At 39.3% G+C, this 7,268-nt stretch overlaps 1 long non-coding RNA gene across 1 annotated transcript; it reads left to right on the forward strand.

Moving 5' to 3' along the window:
* Positions 1-2,337: 2,337 nt before the first annotated feature.
* On the forward strand, positions 2,338-4,708 carry LOC308397529. The gene is made up of 3 exons (XR_013971799.1): positions 2,338-3,909; positions 3,996-4,113; positions 4,245-4,708. It is a non-coding gene; the product is annotated as an uncharacterized lncRNA (long non-coding RNA).
* The last annotated feature ends 2,560 nt before the right edge of the window (positions 4,709-7,268 follow it).

Here is a 7,268-nt window from a genome sequence, read left to right on the forward strand (position 1 = left end):
AAATCCTACATTTAATTAAAAACATCCTCCTGAATATGAACATAAGCTACAGAACCGTTCCACGGTACTAGAACTTTTATATGTATGTCCAAATCTTTTTTCTTTCTTATTGTTAGACTTACAGCATAACAGCATAATGCCGCTATTGTTTGAATAAATCTTGTCAGCGCAAGTGGTTGGGGTGGGGGGAAGTAAATGGCAAACTTGGGAATAGAATAAATTACCTGTGCCTGCCTCTGCAACAGATCACCTTTCCGAGACCCTCTGAGCGAGAGACTCATCTATAAATCACCAAGACTGCACATCAGGAATGTAATTGTGCTCTCTCCATATGTAATAAGTTGGTAAAAGTGCCTTTTCTCTCTCTGCATCTGATTTACTGTGTATCCACGACTTCCTGCAGCACTTAGTCTCAGCTAATTTAAATCAGAACCAATAAGATGAGCGTAGCATTACCGGTACTGCAGAATTTCTCTGAACCACCTTTGTATTTGCTGACTTGAAGGAGTTTCTTCTCCGGTGGCTCTTTCGGTGTTTTACTTGTTAGTAAATGTCTCTGTTCTCATTCCATAGTCACCTCTGTGGCTACACAACGCTGCTGCTGCACACCCCATTGTGCACAGTAATCTGTATGTAAATCACTCACTGACTCCACCATATAACTGCACTGTATTTATTGCCCACTGGACAACAAACAGTCACCTTCAGTCTTGCAGAATCATGCTAAAAGTTTTGCAAGTATTTGTTTAATACTTAACATTTGCTTAATTCACAATAGAACATAAAAAACATCAGATTTTAAAACTTGGAAATTTTGCTATTTCATGAAACATTTTAGCTCGTTTTGAAGTATTTTGAAGTCATTTGGTAGTAACTTGTCTCAAAATAGCCAGGATAGGGGCCTGGCTGAACCAGACCTTAACTAAATGAAAACATGACAAAATAAGCATGAAATACAACAATGTTCCTCTTTCTTCTGGTCCATCAGCTGGTCTCCTCATTTTTCAGATGTTTCAGTCTGTTGGTAAAAGAAGAGGGGATGCCACACACTAAAATATGGATCTATCCCAACTTTTTTAAGACATGCTGCTGCCATCAAAGTCGAAATTGCCGTTTTTTTTCTATCAGTTAAGTTTTACATTTGATGTGTTTTCCATATTCTGTTGTGAATAAATATGGGTCTGTCCCTGCATTTCTCAAATTGGGGTTTGTGCCTCGGATATTCATCTTTCTATCAGAGGTCAGTTTGAACACTTTGTTGAAGTCATCTAATAAACTGGCAATTAAACTAGATTGCAAGTCAACATATTCATTCAATGATTTGTATTGCCTTTAATGGAAACGTTTGACAAGAAAATGATTGGATATGTTTTTCATTTCATGGCTTTACATAATTTTTATACCTTCTAATCCTTTTTTTTTTGACAAAGTAAATATTACCGTATTACCAGAAACTCTAATGTTGACTTACAAATTCATGAAATTTGATCTGCTTTCATAGGCCAACCGCAGCCAGTGTTTAAATAAAGGTTAGATAATTGTTTGTTTAACTACATGCAGCCAAAGTCCACTCAAACATAAACCAGAAAAACAGTAAAAATATTGTCCGTTGCATACAGATTCTGCAAATGAATATCCAGATAACTGTTCATAGAAATGAGTCAGACTTAAATACGGATACAAACACGCAGGTTTCTAAACGTACTGTTGAACATTTAAAGCCTAAACTGTGAAAATAGGATTTAACCATTTCCATAGCCACCCAATCTGTAAGCACATGCCCCCTCGTGTTAAACAGACACACGGCCCAGTGAAATTCTCACAAAAAGCCAGCACTTTGCTGCTACAGTAGCTGGTGAACACACTGGAGCATTTAGCAGCTAAAGAGCCAGATATTTCCCTCAGGAGTTCATGGAAACCAAAACAAAATTTCAAAGGAAGTGAATATTGGACTGCTTGACATTTGTAAAGTGGACAGAAATGCACTTGTAAATGAGCGCTAATGCTGATCAAGGCTGCTCTGTGTTTAAGCATGTTTACTGTAGTAAGAGGTGAATATGCCCGTCACAATGTGAAAAAAAGATGTAAGAGGGAAAAAACACAGCAACTGCTACAAAGGAACACTTAATAATTACTTAATGCTAGTGTCCTTGTTCAAACAAATAAAAATTAATTGCACTTAAATACACAAATAGAGGGAAAAAATGAATGGAAAAAAAGAAGAAATAGTTCTGATTTATTTGTTAATCACTTAACAAGCTGAACAAAACATAATTTTCCAACAAAGGAGGCTGTACCCCATTGTGATACCCTGAATTATGGATGTGGTTTCTTCTGGCAAAAAAAAAGAAAAGAAAGTGATGTATCTGAGTCAGCTTTCCTGTTTTTATTTAAAATTAGATTTGACTCTGGGTGTGAATCTATATTTCAGGCAACAAATGAAAGCCTTGGACTCCTTCCAACACTAATGTGCTCTTTTAATGATTGATCTCTGCAGAACGGCCTAACAAAAGTCCTCAACACTCGGTGATCTATTACACATACTGATTCTAACCTTGATTAAAAGGGTTCAATGCTCACTCGCCATTAGTGGATGTTTCTAGGTGGTCTTATCAAAACTATCAGCAACATTGCTGGCGTCACCAAGGCTGGCTACTTAATATTCATACACAGATAGATAAGAAGGTATTGTGTTACCTTCACGAAGTGTACAGCGTGTGCAGAATGGATTAATCACTGAGTCACAATGCACAGGGGAATAGACTGTGGGAGCTGTCATAAACAGATAAGCATAAATGAAAGCTGAGCGTGCGTGGCGGTAGAAAGTCCTGCTGCTAGTTGTGAAAAGAGCTGACTGTCCTCTGAGTTTATGGCTTGATTTCTGTGCTTTCTTAAAAGTGACTTCATTATCAGCTGGATTGCTAAAAACAGCCAGTGACCGCAGGTTATGGCTCTGATAATATCACTGTCTTTATCATTATTCAGTGTATTTTAATTTTATCTAGTTATAAAGTTTGCAGACGATTTTAAATACCAGGGAAAGGTCACATGGTTTTAGTAGAGTACCACAGCGATGTACCACTTAAGGGTTGTGAACTGTTAGCTTAAAAATGTTATATGCCTCCCCCCCCAACAGAGACACAAGGGAGTCAAGGATTCAAAAAGACACTAAAGAAAACCATTACAGTCCAACTTGACACATCCCAGTGACTAAGAAAGGAATTCCTCTTAGAGGGAGGGGTCTTTACCTCCTTCTCCCTGGCCACTTTCTCCAGCTATTCTGTCACTAAGGCATTCCCAAGCCAACTGAGAGATATAATCTTTCCAGCATGTTCTGATGCTACTCTGGAGCCTCCTCCTGATGGGACATGCCTGGAACACATCACCTAGAAGGCATCAAGGAGGCATCCTGCTCCATCTCACCTGGAGTCAGAATCTTTTGTGGTAAATGTAATTGTCCCTGCGAAGTAGCCAGACTCGAACGTCAAGGAAGGTGGTAGGGAAACAGACGCAGACATTTCAGTAGTGATGTGACGTTCTGTATCGAGGCTTCGAAGCTTGTGTCGAGTAATTGAGGGAGCGTTTCCGCGATGCGCGTATCGAGGCTTGCTTCATTTATGGGAGGAGCTGAAAATGATGACGTCCGAAGCCTCGCTGCCCGGCTGTACCACGCGACTGGTTCAGGAAGTGGTTCGAACTTTGCCGCGAGATATGACAGCGATATAAACCCCTCAGACTTCATTCAAAAATGTGGGTGTTTGATGGAGAGTTGCGGTTAGTGAGAGTTTGGAGACTGTTTGGAGGTTTATGAGAGTGAGGAGAGAAAGTCAGGAGAGAATGGAGCCAGCTAAGAAGAGGAGGATGTCCTCCCCTGTGTGGGAACATTTTGATCTTATTCCTCCCAACAAGGTATGTAAATTTCTACAGAAGATGTATTTTCATAGTACTGATGGTGCAATACAATTTATGTTAAGCTGTCTTGACTTTTGTACAAGGTGAAGTGTTTGCTATGTGCCAGGGAGCTGGGATATAACAACAACACCTCATCCATGCTTAGGCACTACAGAGCTTTGCATGAGAATAAGGGGAACACCGATTGTGGAGCAAGACCAGGTGAGCCATCAAATGCAATGATAATATAGCATGCTGTAATGTTACTAAATGATATAACAATATTATACAGCTGTTATAAGTTACGTGTGTGATATTTATATTTGTTCTTTGTCTTTATTGTCTTTCCTCAGGAGAACAATCTCAAATAGATGAAGACCTGGTTACCATGGTGATTGAGGACTCCCAGCCATTTAGCATTGTGGAGGACAAAGGATTCAAAAGATTTGTTAAATCATTAAATCCTAGCTATGTTCTCCCCACTAAAAGGTCATAAAAGCAGTAAAAATGTAGTTTTTACAGAATAAAATGGCAGGCAGGACTGAGGCTCAAAGCCTCAGTGTGTAGCTGTCCATTCCTCAACGTTACAAAAGCACAACTACTGTCCACACCCCAACCACACCTCACCTCACAGTAAATGATCATTTCCATTTTAAGCATTTCCAAATAATCATTTTCCATACTGCCAGTATAAATATACACAGTATACTGCCATCACTACAATATACATGTTTTACACACTCCTTTTGTTGTTGACATTTACAGGCTGTGTGCAAAATGCCACACTCTTCAAATTCATGCCAACTAATATTTTTACATCCAGTAGGTGTCCTACTAGAGCAAATGAAGCTTCAAGAAGCTTTGCGCTGGGATGAACCAATTGGATGAAAAGCTTCAGTGCTTCATGAAGCTTCATCTGCCCATCACTACATTTCAGGTTTCCAGAGGTACGCAACGCTCCTCTCTCCTCTGAATCTGGCAGAGACTGGCTTTAAATAGGGCCATCAATTTCCCTTCAATTAGCCCAGCCAGTACCACTCACTTGAACTGAGGGATCTAAAACGCTACACAGATGATTAAAAAGACACAAAACCTCTTCACACTTCTAATTGGCACGTTTAAACAACTGTAAACTAAGGCTGTATTAACGAAAAGAAAAAGATCCAACAAATCCCTTTAAACCTTGAGACAAACAAAAGGAAGCATTTCTATGGACAAAGAAACCCCTCCACTTGGTTCGACCTGCTGATGTCATGTGTGACATCATCAGGACTTTAAAATGAGGAAATGCTAGGCGGGCGTTTCCCCACACCTGACCCTGAAGACTGAAAAGAAAAACCAAAGTAAGTATGAACAAATGACTTAATCTGTAACATAATAAAATATAAAGAAACATGTAACTGAGTATTTGCCTTAATTTGCAGAATGTTTGATTTGCCGGCAACAGAACGCTTACACAAACAAACCCGGGATAGTGAGTGCAGCAATGTTACTGGACAAATAGCAAATCATAGCAAATAAATAGAAACAGAATAGTGTGTATAATGTGCACAGAAAAAAAAGGTCAACACATATGGGACAAATGGAGAGCATTGCAACTGCTCATCCACTTTGTCACCGTCCCCACCAGACACAAACACCTATAGAGGGTTGTAATCTCTGTCAGCAGCAGCATAACCGCTAACCTCACCTGACACAGTAACGTGCAGAAAAGCTACAAATTAATGCCTAAAAATGCCGCAATTTAGGAGTCTGATGCTCACACCCAGACCGCCCATCTTCTCACTGATTTTAAACTGACAACCAATAGCAGTATTACTTTAGTGGTATAATAATGTTCCATGACTCCAATAATTAAAAAAAAAAAAATTGGCTGATCTTCTCTACAAGGTAGTGTCCTTGAACACACCTGGCCTGGTTCCAGCACGCCTGCTGTTTTTACATCAGTCCCTGAAAAGTCTTGTTCGGGCAACTTGCGTTTTAGCTTCTGTGATGTCTGCTGGAGGTCCTCCACTTATAATTAGAATTTTGTTTTTCTACATCGCAATAAGTCAAGTCTGGCAAATAAACTAAAACTGATGTTCCTAGATCTAAAAATACCATCCAAGCTTGAAGCAACCCAGAACTGCACGTGGAGATGGTTACGAAAGAGAAAAAGTCCAAAGTGAAATCAGATTGTTTTTAATTTGGCATGTGCTGAGTTTCAGAATTCTATATTTGAAGGAAAAAATGTCCATCCCGGTTTTCCCTCCAAGGCACGAGCGATAAGCAGAGTTCTGTCCTTTCCTTATAAGATTCCTAATTATTCAAAGTAACACTCAGGTATGCCATTCAGCGTGTTAGTACGAGCTCGGGAGCAGCTTGGGAGAACAAGAAAACAGAGACTGCTTTAGGTTGCCTTCCCAATCGACTCAAAGGTTTATTTAGTACATAACAGCTTATATAGAGAAAAAAAAAGGTTCGTGTGTCAGCTTTCCCAGTTCAAACCGGTACAGACCAAATAAGGAAACGTCTTCCTGCCTTGTGAGCAAAGAAGTATCCTGTGTGTAGTTTATCAGTTCAGCTACAATTTATGATCATCCCAGCAAAATACACTCCTAGACATAGAATACAGAGTTCTTTCATTAGTGAATTCTGAAACAAACCACCTGGCCTTTAACGAGCCTTTTTCTAAGAGATAAAGAAAAAGGGAGGATGGGAGTAAGGAAGTGGTCTCGTCTCTGTGGTGTTTTCGACCTTGGGGTACCAGCCTGTGAGTCTTACACATCAATTCTTGGGTCAGAGAGAAAGAGAAAAACAACTATTAAATGGGCCTTATTGAGTAACTCTTTTCTGTATAATATCACAATAAAACAATATCCTGTAAATGCTACCATGGTATCAAAATATCACAACAATATTCACACTCCACAAACACTAATATTGAAAATAATATATATGCTAATTTAACACTGAAAAAACTTTAGAGTATCTGAAATCTTATTTTCTTCTAGGTCTACATGTCACTATGTGGACAAGCTCAGGTCAGCCAGATGGAATTGTGATACTCAGGGGGAGCATGCAGTGATTGTCCAGTGAAGAACAGACATCAATTAAAATGTACCAAAGTGAAAATGGTGGGTTTTGGGGTTTTTTGTTTTTTTTTTCTTTTTTTGCAGTGACTATTGTCTCTGGAAGCAGGCTCGACTATGTTTCCATTTAAGTCAACTTCACGCATTTACATGTCAGCAAAACTACAGGATTTAAGAAGAGCTATCAAACTGTGTTTGTGTTAATATTTAGTTAGCATTAGCAAGTAAACAAGCTTCTGTGGCTAAGGAGCAAGATGTGAAAACGGGTGTGGATCACAATCAGCCAAGGTTTCAGGTGAACCTATT

The sequence above is a fragment of the Rhamphochromis sp. 'chilingali' genome, assembly GCF_963969265.1.
Source record: "Rhamphochromis sp. 'chilingali' genome assembly, chromosome: 5".
NCBI classification, from domain to species: Eukaryota; Metazoa; Chordata; class Actinopteri; order Cichliformes; family Cichlidae; genus Rhamphochromis; species Rhamphochromis sp. 'chilingali'.